General features: G+C 44.5%; 1 long non-coding RNA gene across 3 annotated transcripts in view; it reads right to left on the bottom strand.

Moving 5' to 3' along the window:
* LOC120409090 overlaps nt 1-18,365 on the bottom strand; it is a 77,455-nt gene extending 59,090 nt beyond the window's left edge. For all 3 annotated transcript variants that reach the window (XR_005601116.1, XR_005601115.1, XR_005601117.1), the window contains exons 1-4: nt 18,327-18,365; nt 14,801-14,914; nt 1,204-1,247; nt 1,002-1,077 (exon numbers count right to left, since the gene is read on the bottom strand). This is a non-coding gene — a long non-coding RNA (uncharacterized LOC120409090). The remainder of the gene's footprint in view (nt 1-1,001; nt 1,078-1,203; nt 1,248-14,800; nt 14,915-18,326) is intronic.
* Nucleotides 18,366-19,596: the final 1,231 nt, after the last annotated feature.

Raw genomic sequence — 19,596 nt, 5'->3', positions numbered from 1 at the left:
TTGCCCTGAACATGTGCATGATCTGATCTGCTGAATAAACCCCAAAGGACTGGCATGGTAGGTGGCTCTGTGACTGGTCAGTGTATTCATAAGAAATGCCAGTCTACCCCATTAGAGTTTAATTGAAAATGAAGGGGCTAACATATTTAGCATGTAGTGTCTCTATCCCTACCTGACAAAAGTCATATGATCAGCCAATTAGAGCCCCATTAATTTGGACTACAACAATATAAAAATCTTTCCTCAGCTGACTGAGATTTCTTAGCGGTGTGGAATTTGTGGAGAAGAGCCCACTTGTTGGGGTACAGTCCAAAGACTTTCTAATCCATCAGTCAAATTATTATTTTAGAGTCAGAAACATCCCCACTGTTACAGTCTGAAACTGCTGGAAGCAGGATAGCCTTTGGAAAGGAACCTGTAGAGCCTGGAAGATTTACTTTTGTATTTAATCTGTATTTTGACAGACGTTCAAACACATATTGCAAACTCCCTAGGACTGCAGCATGGGGAAGAGGCAGAATAGCCACGGTTGGAATTTAAATGACAGACCCTGAAGGGGAGGCACTATATTAACTTAGCCGAAACTCCTGTTACAAGGCTTTGATCAACAGAGATCCTTGCACAGATCTGGCAAGCCTGGCAGAGGCCCAGTGCTGTATCTAGCAGACAAAAGCTCTCTTGTTCACATAGCTATCTCCAACAGCTCTAAAGGTCAAGGTGTGCTTATCTAAATAGCACCATCTTTCCATTGTGTACATATTACAGAGCTCTATTCTTTTAAAAATCTTAACCATTTACATAGTCATTAACATATTACATTGAAAATCACTTCCCTTTATTTGCAAATTAGACCCGTGCACTGAAAAGGACATGATAGGTAACCATGTTAGTGTAAATCCTGTATTTTTGCACTATGTTCCCTTTCCCGCTATTTATTTCAAAGTCATATGTACTTAGAAAATATTCTATTTCCTTCTTATACAAAGTTGGTTGGTACTTACTAACTGCACCTTTGTTTTCTTTAACTTCAATCGTTGAGAGCTGATATGGAGAGGGATGTTTCTGAAAACAATGTACCTGCAGAATTTAAGGAGAGTACTGTACTGTCAGCTGATTTTGTGGCATACTGCTCACCATGCACACACACAGACTCTAAATAATCAAACCTGTTTGCTCATACAGAGGCGCCTTCGAAGGACTTACAGTTTCAGGTCTTTGTCTTCAAATCAATGGCTGCGACAAGATGTCTATAAATTGAAGGAACAAACACTAGGTAATTCATTAATTATTGCCTTCACAATTCTTTGCGGCAGGATTATTCATGTCCCAGGCTGGCTTAAATGATTGTTTGTGGTTTTGTATTCAGTTGTTTGTTTGGCTCAATCATACTTTATCTCTGCCTCAAATCCTATGTAGAACACACAACTGCCATTGACTGTATTTCAGTTCATATAAAGTCAGACTATAGTCGCTGGTATTTGGTGTCTACTACATGATGCACCCAATAACAGTGTATTGATTGTTAGCAGGTAATGTATGCTGGACACATAGTTTTACCCTCTGCTGTATGATCTATTTCTTATTAAATTGTGCTGTAGTAATAAGTGTTACAAATTCAGCCTCTGCTGAGCAGAGCAGCTAGTGGGAAGATATTAAATGTACTTTTAGTTTCTCCAAGTTAACCAAATAGTAATGATGTGTCTTTATTTGACTTAAAAGAAAATTGTTGAGAATTTCAAGTCCAAAATTTATTTATTTATTTTAATTATTTCTACTGTGGTAGCACCTAGGGACTGCTTTACAGATGTGTAACAGGCTGTGTTCTGAGTGATCCCAAGTAGAAAGTTACAGAGAATCAGCTAAAGGTGTGAAGTCAATGTACATAATTTAAAGTGCATTAAAGCCATTTAGAGCATCCTTCACTTTCCTGAGTGTCCCCATGTCGACAAGCACAAAGAAGTGGTTCCTGCCCTGAAGAGATTACAATCTAAGGCCGGCCTACACTACAACGTTAGGTTACCATAAGCCACCTTGCATTGACCTAGTGCATAAGTCTGCACTTAAATTTGTCTCCCACTGGTGTGAGTGCCAATTACACGGACATAGTAACACCAGCTCCCTGAGCAGCACTGAGCCACGGGGTGATGTATGGAAGTCAATGCAGGGTGAGCTTAGACACTGCATTACCTCTGTTGAGCCGAACAGCAGTCATCTCACACTGCCCAAAACTAACCGCTCTGGTCAAAATTGTTAACTCCACTGCCCAGGGGTCACGCTTACCAGAAGCCCTCCCTCCCCCAAGCCCCTTCAAAATCCCTGTGAGTTTTTTAAATGCCTTTTCCTGGTTGTCCAGCTTGGTGAGTACACCTCTATCTGCTCTCTGTTGTTGTGCATGACTGCCTAGCTGACCATGCCGTCTACACTCTCCAGATATACTCCTGCCTGTAGTAGACAGGAGATATTGGACCTCCTGGGCCTGTTGGGAGAAGAAGCTGTACAGACACAGCTCTGAGCCAGCCATGGAAACATCAACATCTACAAACAGATTGTTTGGGGGATGCAAGAGGAGGGGTACAACAGGAACCAGCAGTAGTGTTATGTGAAAGCTAAGGAACTGTGGCAGACATACCAGAAGGCCAGGGAGGCCAACAATCGACCTGCTGCCAAGCTGCAAACCTGCCACTTTTACAGAGAACTACATGCCATACTTGGCAGAGATCTCACCACCACTCTGCATCTACCATGGATATCTCTAAGGGGCTCAAGTCACAAGCCCCTGAGGTGAACAGCAAGGAGGAGCAGGTGAATGAGAAACACTAGTAGTAGTTCTATGGGTGACCTGCACCTGGTGGGGTAGTCTAGCTGTACTCTGAGCCAGGACCTGTTTTTGACTCCACCGCAGTCTAGCCAGTCTTAGCAGTTGAGCACGAGTGAGCCTGGTGCAGTGGAAGGAACCTCGGATAAGCGTACAAATAAAGTTTCCCATTACAGTTATGGTAGCCCCAACTTAGCAGGACACAGCTATTGACTTTTCATTAATTTACTGGTACTACAAAAGGTAGCAGTACAACAAAGAGGTAGACTTGCTAGGTGCTTTTCATTCCCCTCTAGAGTTAGGCAGGGGTCGGGGGGCCATATGGAGTCCCTTGAATCCTCCTGAGAGATCTCAATGAAACTTCCATGCAGGTACACCGCAATCCTCTCCTGAAGTTTTCTAGGGATGTCTGCCTTATTTCTTCCTCTTCAGTAGGACGCTTTCCCACACCAGTCACTGAACTTCGGCAGGCACCATTGCGGTAAACAGGATAGCGGCATATGGGCCTGGGCAACTTTCAGACTCCAATAACAGCCATGCTCTCTCCACCTTTGTTATCCTCAGGGAGTGAGATATCAGCTAAAACCACCACCACCACCTGTGGAAAACGGTGCCAGTATTCTATACTCAGTTTTATGCCACTGAGCAATTCCTTCCTTGTTTCCCTCATCCCTGGTGGGTCTTACTCACCATGGTTTGAGCTGAGAGTGGCACAGGGCAGACGTATTAATAATTCTCTTAACACTTTTGGGGAGCAAGGGAAGGGGGGAGTTCTGAACCTTAAGTTTTACTTTCCATACCTACTGTACTAACAATAGTACCTCTGTGTTTTAATCTGTAGCTATGACTGTTGTAGCCTTGAGGGATACCCTGTCCACACCAGCAGAATGATGGAGCCAGACAAGGAGGAGGAAAAAAAATAGATGTGGGATGACAGCTTTTGCGAGATCCTACCAACCAGTGCTGCATTAGACCTTCACCAGAGGGCCTGGCGGGTGAATGTTGCAGACTGTACAGAGGAGGAAAGAGCAGACTGAAGAAAGGTGCAGGAAAAGGAAAGGGAGATGCACAAGGACATAATGGGACTTCTCTGTCAGCAAACTCAGATGATGTGGACTCTTGTGGACCACAGGGTCAACCATCCTGGGCTTGAGTCCCATTGCAGTTGGTGGAGAACTGCAGTATAGTGCCTTCCTATACCACCCCAACCCCCAACTGACATTCCATATGGCCTCAGGGCCTGCACACCACCCCTACCACTCCACCCAGCATGGACAACCACAGCTTCACACACTGACTTGTGAGAACCACAGTTGATGTATGTGTAGCTACAATGGACCTCAGTGTTCCTTCCTCTTGTTTATCTATTCACTTCCTAAATTATTTTAAGTTAAAATGTATTTACTTTTAAATTCTTCAGATTTTTGGAGCTGTTTTTGTAAGTGAATAAGACTTGTTTTGAAAGTTATTCATTGCTATTAGTTTACCAGGCATGGATGTTGATAGCGGTCATGGGAAATTGAAAATAGGTACAAAAATTATGGGATTGAGATTATGGGATTGAGAACATTGCATTATGGGAAGTTGACTTCTTCTTCCAGTCACTCCTGCACAAGTTCCTTCTGCCCCACCCTGTATTGCCAAAACAGGGGTCGGTTGCATACTGGGACACCTACCCACAATGGACCACACTGTGCATTGACACAAGCGCTCCTGGGGAGTACCTGCAACACTGATACAAAGAGCCAAGTATGCACACGCACAAGCGATATATTAACTGCAGTGGCTGTATGCCGAGGTAATTTACGCTGGCAAAGCTTTGTAGTGTAGACACGGCCTTTGTATAAGAGACAATTGGTGAATACAAACCTTGTGCTCACCTGATCTGTAACAGTGAGATATTACTGATCACCAGAAGCAGCAGCGAGTGCAGCACACCAGCTGCCCCCCAGTGTTGACACACCTTCATCTTTATAATCTGAGGAGGCCTGTCCTCAGGGTTCTAAGTATCCGTTTGTTTTCCTATCCACCATTCTATCACTGAGAAATAGCAATAGTGATGAGAACAGCAACAATAGTCACTACATTACACCCTGTGTATTCTGCCCCTGCAAAGGCTGCCATCCAGCCCACAGAAAGAGAACCTGTCTGCTAGCTAATCCAAGACATGTGCTGACATCACTGATCACAGGGAGAAAAGCCAGGATGTAAATCAGCTACAACAAACAAGGTCACTGTTGGCTTGTCGCTCATGAGAGAGCAGGGGTTTTGAGAGGGATTAATGTTTTGCCAAATGGCAAAGGACATGGAATGAAATAAGAAAAAGAACAAGATGGCTCCTGACAGCGTGTCTGTAACAAACAAACAATGAGGAATTTGCTTTGTGTGTGAAGTGTAATTCTCATTAACATAACACTGTACCAGGAACAGTTCCCCCCTAGTCCTGAATCAAATTAGAGGAATCAGCTGAAAGGTCTTTCAACAACAAATACAGAAGCAACACACAGAAATGGAAAATAAATTCTTTGAAATGTTGCAGTGTTGAGATGGGCAGGAAAAAGCTGTTCCATATTCAATAACATGAAGGCAGTCTCTTTATGTACTGGTAGGAACTACCATATACTTTCTGAATAAGTGACTTATTTCAGATGAAGGGGGCGGGGGGAACCCAAGAAAAAACAGAAGTAAAGTCTCCAGGAGAGAGCCCATTGTATGTGTCTTCTTAGCATAGGCTGGAGCCACTGGAGAAGAAAATGGTTGCTATTATTACACACGGGCACAGTAATTAAAACTGTAAAGGTGTGAAATACAGAAAACAAAAGGATGCAATTTTCTAGCCATGCTCTACATGGATCACATTTAAACACACCCCTCACTCTGCTAATTCAGCTTAGTCTGATGTTCCAGGCTGGGGAACTACTCAGTCTTTAGCATCTGGGTTCAGGGCCCTATCTTTCCACAGGCACTCAGAGCCAGATTTTCAAAGGTATTTAGGTACCTAAAGATGCAGATTGGTGCCTAATGGGATTTTCAAAACATGGGGATTTAGGCTGGTTTAACTACATTGCTCAAGGGTGTGGATTTTTCACACCCCTGAGTGAAGTAGCTGCATCAATCTAATTTTCTGGCCCTAGACCATGGGTAGACAACCTATGGCATGCATGCCAAAGGCGGCATGCGAGCTGATTTTCAGTGGCATTTTTAAAACCTTATTTACTTTACATACAACAGTAGTTTAGTTATATATTATAGACTTATAGAAAGAGATCTTCTAAACACGTTAACATGTATTACCGGCACGTGAAACCTTAAATTAGAGTGAATAAATGAAAACTCTCTGAAAGGTTGCCGACCCCTGCCCTAGACTCTAATTGACTTCCATAAGTCCGAGCTACTGAAGAACTGCCATGTGGTGACAAAGACCTGCCAAAAGCCCTTACGTAGAGAGGCAAGAGGCTGTGGAGCTCTCCCCTAGCAGCCAGGAGAGGGAAAGGCAGGAAAGCATGCTTTGTATTAGCCAATTCCTGCCTCCCAGCAGCTAGGAACCCTTTTAAATGGAGAGAGGACAGAAACTCTCTGAAGTGCCATAGGAAACAAAGAATTCTGGGATGTGGGGGCTGTTGGAAGAAAAAGTGCCTACATATAAAGTAGCAGAAAGAGAATGGCTGAAATATTATCTGTGGCACAGCTGAAAATAAGATGAAAGAGCCTTCATTAGTACCTCCATTTAGTGAAAATATGAGCTCCTGAAAAACATTAGGCCCCATAAGAAAGTCTGAGTGAATTAATCACATTTCTTCCGGAAGTCTGGTAATGCTGCTGTATTAAAAAAACAAAAACAAACAAAACCTGTCCCCCATAATCTGAATCCCCAGAGTCTTGAGTTTCCTAATTTTGTGCATGAAGCCATGGCATGGTTACTCTGCAGAACTAGGGCTGTTCTGAGAAATAAGCCGTCATCTACTGTGTATGGATATGAAGTGAATGGGCTGAGATCTCCTTTTCCCATCTGTATTTTTCTTCTCTTCTTTTATTTCTATTTCCGAGTAGAGACCTACATTAAAAAGGAAACGACTCACAATTCTTTAGCCCTTCCAATTCTAACAATGAACACAATGTGCATTTACCTTCACCCTAACTGTAAAATGGCATTATTGAACCAGATACTACTGTGTACGTGAACATTCTATTTTCACAGGTAAAATAAAGCAACTAACAATTTGAACCACCACAAGGTGGCACAATTCTATAACATTGCATTTCTTCACTATCAAAGTAGAAGTTTTAGGGGCTGTTGTTATGTTTATCACATTCATCTCATATGACTATTGCAGTGACAAAAATATTTCATTGATATGTAACCAAACCAACCTCGCAGCAAAGCTTTTTGATGGAACAGGGCACATCCTGGTTCTCTGTAGAAAAGCCATTAAGCAAGGAATTTTAGTCAGTCCAAACTAAAGCTAATGAGACTTGGCTAGCAACAAAAACAGGAACTCCAAGAAAAGTTTATCAGTGGGGTAACAAGGATAAAATGTTGCCCAGCTCCATTATTGTCAATGTACTTTTTTTTCCCCCCTGTTAACAACGCCTTGTACAAATGAACATGGCAAAAGAGATCTTGATATTCAGGATTTGAGCAGTCATATTGTTGATTCTTGGTATAATCCTGGGAGTTTCCAGTCCTTCAGTGACTAGTACAGGGGAAATTTTATGGGAAATGCGTGATGGAACTGGGAGAATTTGTTTTTGCAAGGCACGTGGGAGGGGAAGGTCTGCTGCTGCTGACTGCTGCTTCCTCTATTATTCTTTGGGAATTTTCTACAAGTGCCACACAACTGCCATCTCTGCACATTCTCACACCAATTCACCAGCCCTGGACTATACCACTGCTATCTTTTTCTGTAACCTCCATCTCAAATGCATCCCCCTAAAAGCAACATGGGCTGACCATGAAACTTGAGGCCTAGTCAATATAGGTCCAGATCAGACAGCTTCCATGAAAGCTTCCTTTTTCATCTTATGAGACCGCCCACGTTTTAGTGGACTTGCCCAATGTAAATTTAGACCAATGAAGAGCCATCCCCTATCCCTCTTAGAGCTGTGGTAGCACATAAGCTCAGCTCCTGTGGCTAAGTGAATTCTCTTCTCTGGGCCTGTGGATACTCCTGCCCAGAGCAACTTTCTGATAACTTTCTGATGAATAGGGAATTGACAAGGCAGAAAGAAGTGAACAACTGAGAGATGGGGGGAAAAAACCCAAGAAACGGATAAAAAATGAAAGCCAAAAAAAATACAGAGACAAGCAGCAAGACAAGACAAGAAAAAAAGCAGAACATACAAGAACAGGAGAGAGCAGGGAAATGGAAAAAAGGAGACATGGCAGCATGTGTGCTGGGGAGTGGCAGGATGAGCTGTTGAGGAAAGAGGGAGGAGAGGTTGCCCAGTTGCTTACTTTTCATAAAAGGCTAGGGCTCAAGATTGTAGGGAAACACAATGAAAACATCAAGAAATATTCAAAACACAACAGTACAGAAAACTGGCTTCCAAGAAGTGGAATAAATGCTCCCAACAAATATCCACATTTATTTACTATTCCATGACCCTATATAGCACTGCAAGCTTCCCATAAAGTCTTAGAGAAAGGGGCTTGTATGAACTGCATGTGGAATTAGAAATTAAATCCAAAGAGAACTATTTCCTTATTAAAAGTTACATGAATTAGCATTCTGGCTACAGTTCAGTGGCTTTCACAGCCTTCCTTATCAATGTTCCTCTGTCCACTCTGTTATATAAAGTGAGAGCTGTACAGCTGTTTTGCTACATAAAAGAGGAAGGAGACAGGAATGTAAGAAAGGTGAGATGTGTTGATATAAAGCACTCAGAAATCTCAATACTATGGTAATCAATATGTAGCAGAGGGAAAAATGAGAGTGGAAATGTAGATAAGGTATTATTCGCTCTTCACCTCTGTATTTCTTCTTAAGGCCTTAACAATGAGTTTCACATAGTGTATGAGAACTTCTCTATCTGGTGCTTTAATTCACACCAGCGCGGTATACATTTTGTCTACACTCGCATGTCATGCACTAACTGGTCTGTATGGATTCTTCTGGTGCATACTAAGAGTTCCCTAAATTACAGGGCACACCAGAAGGGTCCACACAGGCCAGTTAGTGTGTGACATGCGAGTGTGGACAAAGATGTACACCTCTCTGGTGTGGACTAAAGCACTGTGGCAATAAGCCCTCAGAGAATACGGGGTGGAGGGTTAGATTAGCCTTTTATCACTATACAATCATCAGGGCCAGCTCCAGGCACCAGCTCAGCAAGCAGGTGCTTTGGGCGGCTAAGGGGAAGGGGCGGCACGTCTGGCTCTTCGGCAGCAAATCGGCGGCTGGTGCCTCGGTCCCTCTTGGAGGGAAGGACCTGCCGCCGAATTGCTGCCGAAGAAGAAAGCGGCGCGGTGGAGCTGCTGCCAATCATGAACTTTTTCCCCCTCTTCCCCGCCGCTTCAGGCGGCAAAAACCCTGGAGCCGGCCCTGACAATCATGAACAGTGGGTTGGGCAGCCTCCTTCTAAACATTTGTGTATATACGAGCCCACTTCAGTTTGATACTATTGTTAGTCTCACTCTGAACACAGTTTAGCAGCTTATTGTTAACCCGAAACAGCTATTTAGTGCTGGATCTTCCACAGGGTGCTGGGTGACTGTCCAGAATGCTCAAGAATACCCTGAAGGCACATTGCCTAGGATGAGAGTTGAGGGCCCTCAGCACCTCCCAGGGTTGCACTGCTAGACAGGTGCTTAAATTCAAATGCTGACTAAGACGTACCATAAAATATGAAAAACCAATTATTTCATATATTTCAGTGTGTACCTATATACCCACAAAGTGAGCATCATTAAAATGTTGATATTTACTTGTTGCTCTAGTTAACATTTCTGCTGTGTTTGCAGTATTTACAGAGTACTGTATATCTTTATTTCACCATGGAATAAACCTGCATCTACTTGAGGTCTTTGGCCTCCATACCTGCACTGCACCCGCTCCTCCATCCCAACCACTGAACACCTTCCAGCAGCTTCCTAGCAGCCCAACTTTTAAATAAAAATAACCCTCCACAAAAATGTTTTCTTTACCCTTCACAGGTACGCATCCTCTAAAAGCAGGGACTAAAAATTACAGTGGTCAAGGGAACCCCATGCATAGGAACCCTATGGTTCCTCCCCATAGGGGTAGAGTTCCAATGGGTAGGGCACTTGGAACTAAGGTTAAGGGTCCTATGGGTAGAGTACTTGGAGCTAGGGTTAGGGTTCCTATGGGTAGGGTTCCATACCATAAGATTAGAGTTCTTATGGGAAGGGCACTTGGAGCTAGGGTTTGGGTTCCTATGGATAGGACACATGGAGCCTGGGGTTAGCGTTCCCCACCATAAGGTTTGGGCTCCTATGAGTAGGCCACTCGGAGCTAGGTTTAGGGTTGGGGTTCCCATGTGTAGGACTCTTGGAACTAGGATTAGTGTTTCTATGGAAAGGGCAGTTGGAACTAGGGTAAGAGATCCTAAGATAGGGCTTCCTGCTCTAGGATTTGGGTTCCGAGGGTTGGATTCCTATGGGGAGGTCTCCCTGCCCTAGGGTCAGGGTTCCTATGATTAGGGCTCCCCTCCCTAGCATTAAGGTTCCCATGGGTAGGGCTCTTGGAGCTAGCATTAGGGTCCCCATGGGTAGGGGTCCCTGCCATAGATTTAGTATTCCTGTGGGCAGGGTACTTCAAGCTAGGGTTAAGTGTTCCTCTGGGTAGAGCTCCTAGGGTTAGGATTTCTATGGGCACGGCCCTTCGAGTTACAGTTAGGTTTCCTATGGGTAGGGTACTTGGAGCTAGGATTAGGGTTCCTATTGTTTGGGCTCTTTATGAGCACTCTCTATTGTTAGTGCCCTATGAGTAGGGCACTTGGAGCTAGGGTTAGGATTCCTATGGGTATGGTTTGGGCCAACACAGAACTTTCCAGATGGAAGAATATGAAAAATAGCACCTAGGAAAATATTGAACTCTCCAGGGCATTAGTAAAAAATACTAAACTCTCCCCATATAGGAAGCACTGTCCTGTGGCTAAGACCCACAAGTGAGTATCATGTTGGGGTTCATTTTCTGGCTCTGTCCTATGCTCACATCAGGATTTTGGACATGCCAATTAACTTCATTGATCTACAGATTCCCCATCTGTTAAATGGAGATAATAGCATGATTCTTCTTTTGTTAATGTTTATAAAATGCTTTGAGGTCTTCACAGAAGGGGCTAGAGAAGTTCAAAGTATTATTTATAATAATTCCCAGAATAGCTTACCTTTAAATAGATGGCATAAACAAACTACAGGCTGGAATGTGAGAGGGTCAAGGTAGGTGTCATGATCAGGACATGGGCAGTCTGACTAGTGGCCAGAGCAGGAGTCAGGCCAGGTCAGACACCAGGAGGTCAGAGTCCAAGACAGGCCAGAGGGCAAAACCAAGAGTCAGGCAAGATCAGGTTACCAGGAGATCACAGTCAGGCAGTGGGAGCAGATATTGCAGGGCAGGCAGCCCTAAATACAGAGAACCAAGTTGCATTGACAACTTCCTGTTATGTGCTTGGTTTAAATAGAAACTGGGAAGCAATCGCGACCTCCAGTTTTCTGCCAATCAGCTCCCAGGACTGTAGTCCTCTTCCACAGTTCAGCTTCTATTTTGACACCCATTAGCAGGTCACTGGGTGTGAGATTAGCACTTACTAGCCCCTAAGAATCCCGGGCACCGGCGTTCAAGGCCTACAGTCCCTGAAAGTAGGTGAGGTAATAGCTTTTATTGTACCAACCTCTGTTGGTGGAAGGCGCAAGCTTTCAAACCCCACAGAGTTCTTCTTCAGGTTTGGGGAAAGAAACCAGTGTCTCCCACAACATGTGTTAACCCCTTCGGATTAATAATCCGTCCATACAATATCAGACAATCTGACACTCTATTTTTCTTTTTCAGACTTGAAGCAAAGCTCTGTGAAGCTCAATAGCTTGTACCTTCGACCAATACCACCTCTGCAAACAGAATGGAATGGGATGTTCATAAAGACTTTATTACCATAATTCTGGGTTGCCCTTCAGAAATTGCCCATGCCTTTAATGCTCATGAGTAATGCAGCCATCCCAGGCTGCCGTCAATAAAACCTTTATAACACCCTATGCTGTCATATATTCTCTCTGTGTTTGCATATACATAAATGAATCATTTCCCTTTCCTCCCTCCCAATTCAATGACTGCCAGTTTGGGGGGGGGAGGTGGAATATAGCAGCTATTTAATAGCATACAGCAAGATACAGAATTAACATTACAAGAGGGAAATGATTCTTTTTTAATAGAATGTTTCACAAAATGTTAGGAGAAGGAATTACAGAAGTACAAGTTGCATTCAGTTTCTTAACATGAACTTCATTGTTGCATCTCAGATTGGCCTGGTAAGCTGGGCTTTGAAATACTGCATTTGTTCCCCCCCAAAACACACACTATTGTTCCAAAAATGACTTTGAAAGATTTTAGTCAACAAAAGTTCAAAATATGAACTTGGGCATGAAGTTCTCTGGATTCTGAGGCCTCAACACATTACCCAGCCTTCAGTTATATGCCACCTACATCTAGAATTATGGATTTGAATGTCCTCATAAGAGTTCAGCAGGGTCAGGCTGCGATAAACCCAGGGTCCTGCAGGGTGTAGTGTTCAGATATGTCCAGAGTGGGTGGGAGTGAGCCTCCGCACCTGGCTAGACAGACCCATGCTAGCAGGGCTCAAGCTAGCAAGCTAAAAATAGCAGTGTGAATGTTGTGGCTTGAGCAGCATTTTGGGTTTTCAGGCCCATCCGACCCCCTGGCTCTGAACTTGGGTGGTTAGTCCGAGTCTTCACTGGAGCCACAATGCTAGCATGCTAGCTCAAGCTCTCCTAGTACATCTGTCTACCCAGGCTGGGAGGCTTGCAGTGTAAACATACTGTTAGTGACTCAGAGCCAGGCAGTGTAAGCTATCCAGGGCCCTGTGCTAGGGTGGTGCTGAGCCATACCAGCCCATAGGGAGCTCCAGGAGGGATTGTACCTTTTTGATGCCAAGGAGAAGTGTAAATGCTGAACCATTCTTCAGGGCAGAGTAGTATATCCCTGACCACCTCTGCTGGCTAGAGCAGTAAGGCGTTTGTGCTCTCAAGGGTACTAGGAAGGGCTCTTAAGTGCAGGGACCATGACTGTCTCACACTATAGGGGAGGTGTAAAGAGAGGAAGTTCCTTGCCCCCTGCTCTTCCTTGCACACTACTACAAAGATCAGGCACAACTCTGGTGAAACTGCTCCCTCTGAATCAGCTACTGGTGTCCAGGCATAGGTGGTTGCTTTCTTTTGGATCATACTTAAAGGCCTGATGATTTGCAGGGATTACAGAGCCTATCTGCTAACATAGGGGTAGTCACTCTTATGTCTTGCCTGCAGTACATTTGGGCAACTAGATAGTATGTCTTATTTTTGTCTGGTACTGTTGCTAAGTGGTGTTTAATGGCTGTTGCCTTCCACCCACATGGGTCTTTATTTCACTGAGGGATAAAATAATTTCTGACTAATTTAAAATAGGTTTTCACAGACTGTGGAGCTTTTCAGGATCCTTGGGTTAAAGTTGCTTTATAAATGTCACATATTGCTCTGAAATAAATAGTCCACCAGATGCTGAACCAAATCATATACACTATACCACAGTGGAGGTCCTTAAACACTTGCCAGTTTTAATCCAAGGTAAACAAATATCGTTAACTCATCACATCAGTACTCTTCAGTTGTATTTCCTTATACTCACAGTAGGAAATAACATGATTCCTGCACATTGAAGTGATCAAACTGCTAGTCTTTTTTCTCTACTGGTAAGGCAACTAGCAAGTCTCTAAGACCCATCACTGCATCAGAGCTCTGGGAAATACATCACTGATCTGTTATCGGAAAAATGAACTCTGATCTTCTCCTTAGACCCAAGACTTTAGAATTTCAGTGCAAGTGGATCTGTTTGTCCTGGTACAGTATGAGAAACTATCACCAGCTGTTGCAGAGCAACAAGACTGCATTGTGACAGACACTTGCGGATCAATACGCTGAATTACAACAACAAAACGTAAGAAGCAGTTAAACAAAGAATTATTTCCATCCACGGCTTCTGGCAAAATCATAACTCAATTGTGTTTTATGAGGTCACAAGAAACCCTCCAAAGGAATATTCCCATGAGTGTCACAGCAGGCTATCATTTATTATTCCACTATGAGTGACTTGGCTGTATACAAATGTCACATCCTCATCAAGAAGAACAACTCAATGGTCTAATAAAAGATATTACCTCACCCACCTTATCGCTCTAAGATGATGGGGCCAACACTGCATATATCTTCATCAAAATCTGTCTTCTGGAATTACTCACTATTAACTTGAGTGTTTTTACCCCTTTCACCAGAAGTGAAAATAAGTTTTCAGTGGGAAAAAATAGCTTTTTGGTCTTGTAATCATAATTTGCACATTGTCACTGGGAGGGAGCTAAAAGCAAGAGCTACAATTCACTTCATGTTGTTTTGAGTGGAATATTAACCAGTGCTTACCAGAGGCAACTGTCCAAATGCAGACCATCTGACCTGATTTAGCTGTCATATATCCATCACAGGTACTTTATAGGCATCTAGCACCCCATCGTTTTGGCAAGAGAAGGGTGTTTTGTGGGTCTCGGGAGAAGAAATAGAGGAAACCATAAACTGAAAATATAGTTCAACCCACAGCATTTGTTTTTATAAATGCTTCTGCTTGTACTCCACTAGTGAGTATAGTACATTAGCTTTTGTCCAGGTGAGAGAATAGATGGCATAGATGATATAAAAGATAGATGGGGAAAAGGAGCAAGACATAGAAAGGAAAAATACGATAGACATAGTTTCAGTGTCTGCTTTACCTCCATTCTACAGATATCTCATTCTTCAGGAAATGGGATGCAGCACGGGGCAGAGGCATTCACTTCAGTGGGCTTTGGACCAGGCCCCTAATTTTTTTCATTTCCTCTGCAAGCCTGGGGTAGGTAAAAGAGGCCTGTTACCTTTGCTATGTTAGGCCTCACCAGCAAAGCTGATTAGGCTCCCCATAGAGGGATATTTAATCTCTAGGTTTCCCCCTCCCAACTCCCGTATTCTTCTGTAATCTGGTATTCAAACATGTTGCATAATAAGCAGCCTCCCTATCCCCCAGGCGCTTTGGGTTCATCCTGATAAAGCATTGTTATACTTCCCCATTGTAAAAAAAATTCTGTTTTGGAATAATGAGTTGGTGGGAAATGCCTTTATTATAGTCAAAGGTTTCTAAAAAAAATCATTTTAGAGTTGAGCAGAAGCATCAGAAATTTCAACTTTTGAGATTTTTAATTCCCCCAAAACATAATCTACAAGCATCTGAAGGGAAGTGTCTTATAAGGGAATTAGCAGCTCTCACTGTAGCATTGTTAGAGCAACACTAATAATCAAATTAAACATAAAAATCCAATATCAGACAATCTTTCCAAATCATCACTGGGTATGGTACTGTACTAGTTTTGTTCACTTATGCCAAAAGGCCACTAGAGGGCTGTGTTACATCTATCAATTCAGATGAAACTTTGTCAAGCAAACAGGCCCTGTTCCCAAAAACACTCAGCCATCATGTGCCTTTGCACTCAGGCTATGCAAATTTTTGTAATAACCTTGTGGTTATTATAGATCCTATGACACTTTTGGCAAAAGTTGGGGGCCTACAGAGCCATGTAGAATTTTCCTGAGGGAACTTATAACTGGTAGTGTCGCCACCTATCCAGGTTTTCCCAGCATTATTCCTTTTTTTTTTTTTTTTTTGAGGTAGCTGCCCTGGGAAATCAATGACAGTGCTCAGTGCACACTACCAGCTGTCAAGTTTTATGGGCTCAGGATCATTCCAGATATCCTTTTTTTTTTTTTTGTACCTCAGAGGTAGCAACCCTAATAATCTGGGGAAATGCCCCTAACTTGGTTTCTTCCCAATTTGAAATACAGGCCATATTTACCAAAGTTTGGAGGGAAACCATACAAAACTCAGTCATTCTGCATGGTTTCAGATTGCTACAAGGCAAAACACAGCAGTTTGGCCTCTTTCTCTTTGGACTTTGAAGCTTGTATTACAGCTGGTTGAAAAAAATTGAATTTTTTTGACAAAAAGCATGGATAAGTGAAAAAATCCTCCCAGTTTCTGGACCAGCTCTAGCTTGTCTGTACTTGAAACTGAAAGCAAGGAACACCACAGAGCAAGAATGGGATTTTCAGGGATCTTTTACAAACACACTGCTGAATTTCACACAGGTCCAGTGGTAACACTGGTATGGTGTCCTGGCCAATTTGCTTCTTAGGTCATTGCGTTCTGCCTCCCTAATTCCCTCCCAATTTCAATTGGATATTTTATTCCTCAATTTACCCTAATCTACTGTGCCTTCTACTCCATAAGTGGCTTCATTTTAGGAATAGGTAATGTAATCCCTTCACCGTGACTGCAAGAAGATCTTACAGACATGTTGCCATATGTTTGGAAGTGCAGTGCTCCCCATTTTCCCTGAAACAGTGGTCACATTCCCAAAGGCCCAGCCATCCTGTGTGGAGTGCAGTTTGTACCCACAATTCATCCACAGGTGCAAGTCAGAGTATTTGTGCTTTAGTTACATAGTTGTGGTGCAAATCAGGCAGTTAGAGGTGGAAGTACTTTGATTTGCACCTGCAATTCATATCTACAGGTTCAAAATCCAAGAACAAAACTTGCAAACACAAACGCCACTGCAATCAGAGAGCTAGGCCAGTTTTGGAAAATGTTAGCTCTGTGAAAAATCTAGTCTAGCATTTGCAGTTTAATTATCTCTGCAGTGGGTGTTTCTAGCTACATCCACTAGACATTTTTCTGTTAGGTTCATGGTTTGATACACATTGACATATGCAGCTTATTTCTGCAGTACATACTTTTTTGTGCCTTTTAGCCTTTTCTGTACATTGTTATTACAAGGGGTGCCATGCTTGGAATCTCACAGAAGGCTTTTATAATTGTTAATGATTGAAATGTATTAGTGCATTAGACACTGCAGCCAAATTAACACCGTCTCTTCATTCTCTCCTCTGGCTCTTTTTCATTCACCACTGCATGCAGGGCTGGCTCTAGGTTTTTTGCCGCCCCAAGCAAAAAAAAATTTGGCTGCCCCCCCGTCCCAGTCTCCCCCCACATACCTCCGTGCTGCCCCAGCCCTGGGCTCGCTCTTCCCACCCCACCCACACCCCCTGCCGCCCCAGCGCTGGGCTCTCTCCTCTCCCCCCACCTGAACCCTCCTTCCGTCGCAGCCCAGGGTCACTGGTAACTCACTCCCAGGGCGGGTCATTCAGCAGGAATTTTGGACGTGCACAAAACACAGACAGGATTGGTTCCCATATGGTTACAAAGCTGCATTAAAGTGGAACAATTTTCAGCTTGTGTGATTGGAGGATATCTGGATGCATATTATGAGACTGTCCTCCATAAATGAGGAAAAGTTGAGGTGCCTTTATTATTCTTTTGTTCCACTCTTTCTTTCTATGGGGAATTTGCCAATGCAATGTCAGTGTCTTCCTTTTAAACAAACAAACAAAAAAGCAATGGCTGTTGAAAATAACAATTCCAGTCCTAATAACCACTGGGGAAGCATTTCTTGCTCAATTTTATCCTACAAAAATTTTTCTACAGCAAGTTACAGTGGATCAGTATATTTGATTTGGGAGAAATGAAGTAACAGCTGCCCAAACTGAGCTTGAGCACTCCTGAATTTTGAGGTGTACAAATCTGGAAGGCAGGTGCTGGGTGTGTGTTTGGGGGCGGGGACTGTGGTCTCCACGGGGGAGCACGGCAGCATGTATGCAGCAGCGTGTTTGGGTCTGAGTGGCACGGTAAGGAGGCTGGGGGGTTGGAGAAGGGGTAGAGGGTTCGGGGGGGGCAGTCAAGGGACAGGGAGCGGGGTTGGATGGGGCGGAGGTTCGAGGGCAGTCAGGGGCAGGGAGAAGGGCGGGTTTGATGGGTCAGGGGTTTGGGGGCAGTCAGTGGTTAGATAGGCATGGGAGTCCCAGGGGTTTGTCAGGGGACAGGTAGGGGTGGGGTCCTAGGGAAGCTGTGGGGGTCTCAGGAGGGGCAGTTGAGGACAAGAAGGGAGGCTTAGATAGGGGTGGGGCCCCAAGGGGCAGGGGTCCCGGGACGGGGCAATCAGGGGACAAGGACCAGCGGCACTTAGATAGGGGGTGGGGTTCTGGGGGGCAGTTAGGGGCAAGAGTCGTGGGAGGGGGTGATCAGGGGACAGGGAGGGGGGGGAGTTGGATGGGTTGAGGTTTCTGTGGGGGGCAGTTGGAGGGAGTGGATGGTGGGGCTTCCCTCCCCATGGAGTGCCCTGTTTTTTTAATGTTAAAATATGGTCTCCTTACCATTCACAGCACGCTGCTGCATGAGGTCCCCCTCCTTCCTTTCCAGTTGGTAGTGGCCAAGGAATGCTGGGAAATGTAGTTCTTCCCTGCTCCAGGGCTGGCTCTATAGGCAGGGAGCTAACCAAGGAACTACAGCTCTCAGAGCCCCCTGTTGGTTCTCAGCTCCCATGCTAGATCCCTGCCGCCCCTGCAAATGGGCTGCCCCAAGCAGGTGCTTGCTTTGCTGGTGCCTAGAGCCGCCCCTGACTGCATGCTGTGCAAACCAGCAGCATCTGGCCCTAGATCATCACCCACTGCAAGGAAGATCCTCTGTGGCATAGAGCTAGCACAGAGGCTCTTAACATCAGCCCCACTCCCTGCTCTCAGCATAGCAGGGTAAGGTCCTGTGGTCAGAGCAAAGGGAGCAATGCATGGCCTGGAGGCCACGGCTGCAGGTTTAGCCTCTGGGGGTGGCTTTACATGTGGTGTAAATTTAACAGCCTTTAGGTTCTAACATCTGCCAGGGGACTGTCCCTGCACACCATGGGCCCAGGATTAAGGGGAGTGCAATGGTGAGCTTTCCTCCTTCCTGACTTGCACCGTGGGCAGCTTGTCTGTACAGCAGGATCTGACCCTCTGTCTTTATTTCTTTGAGATCCCATCCTAGGTTATAGATGTGGCCCTTTTCCCTCTCTCATGTCTCCTTCGCTCCTTTCTCCTACTCATCCTCATCTCTCCCCCTCTATTTCACATTCTCCTTCCCATCCCTCCTCTACACTCTTTCACTCATGTGTTCCCAGATCTTGAGCTGGCAGCTGGCATTCGTGGCTTCATGTTTCACACTTCCTGCCATGCTATGTGCCAGAAACACCACACCATCTTTGGTCCTGTGTGCCTGAGTTGCTGAGGGCTGCTTCCCTCTGCAGTCCAAAGAGCTGACTGCAAAGGCAGGCTGAGGGAGAGGCAGGCTGAGGAGGCCCTAAAACAACTTCAGCATGGTAGCTCAGAAACCAGCCTCAGATTCCCCTCGGCCCTGCTCAAGCAGGGGGGAGAGTTAATCTCATGATAGGGTGAAGAAAAGTTAAAGGAGTCACATGTTCCCCTAACACACAGTACCCCCAATGGCACAGGGAGTACAGACAATGACTTCATTCACTGCTAGCTGTGCAGTATTACAGCAGCATGACTGTGCTCCTATAACAACCAATTCAATACCCTTATGACTCAGGTATTCTCCTATCAGGGCTCACAGCAGTCTGTTATTCATCTAGCTTGGAAACTGACTTGCTTC

This window comes from Mauremys reevesii, linkage group 7 (assembly GCF_016161935.1).
Source record: "Mauremys reevesii isolate NIE-2019 linkage group 7, ASM1616193v1, whole genome shotgun sequence".
NCBI lineage: Eukaryota > Metazoa > Chordata > Testudines > Geoemydidae > Mauremys > Mauremys reevesii.
Note: the sequence above shows the minus strand (reverse complement) of the source record. Positions and strands in the feature narration are given on the sequence as shown.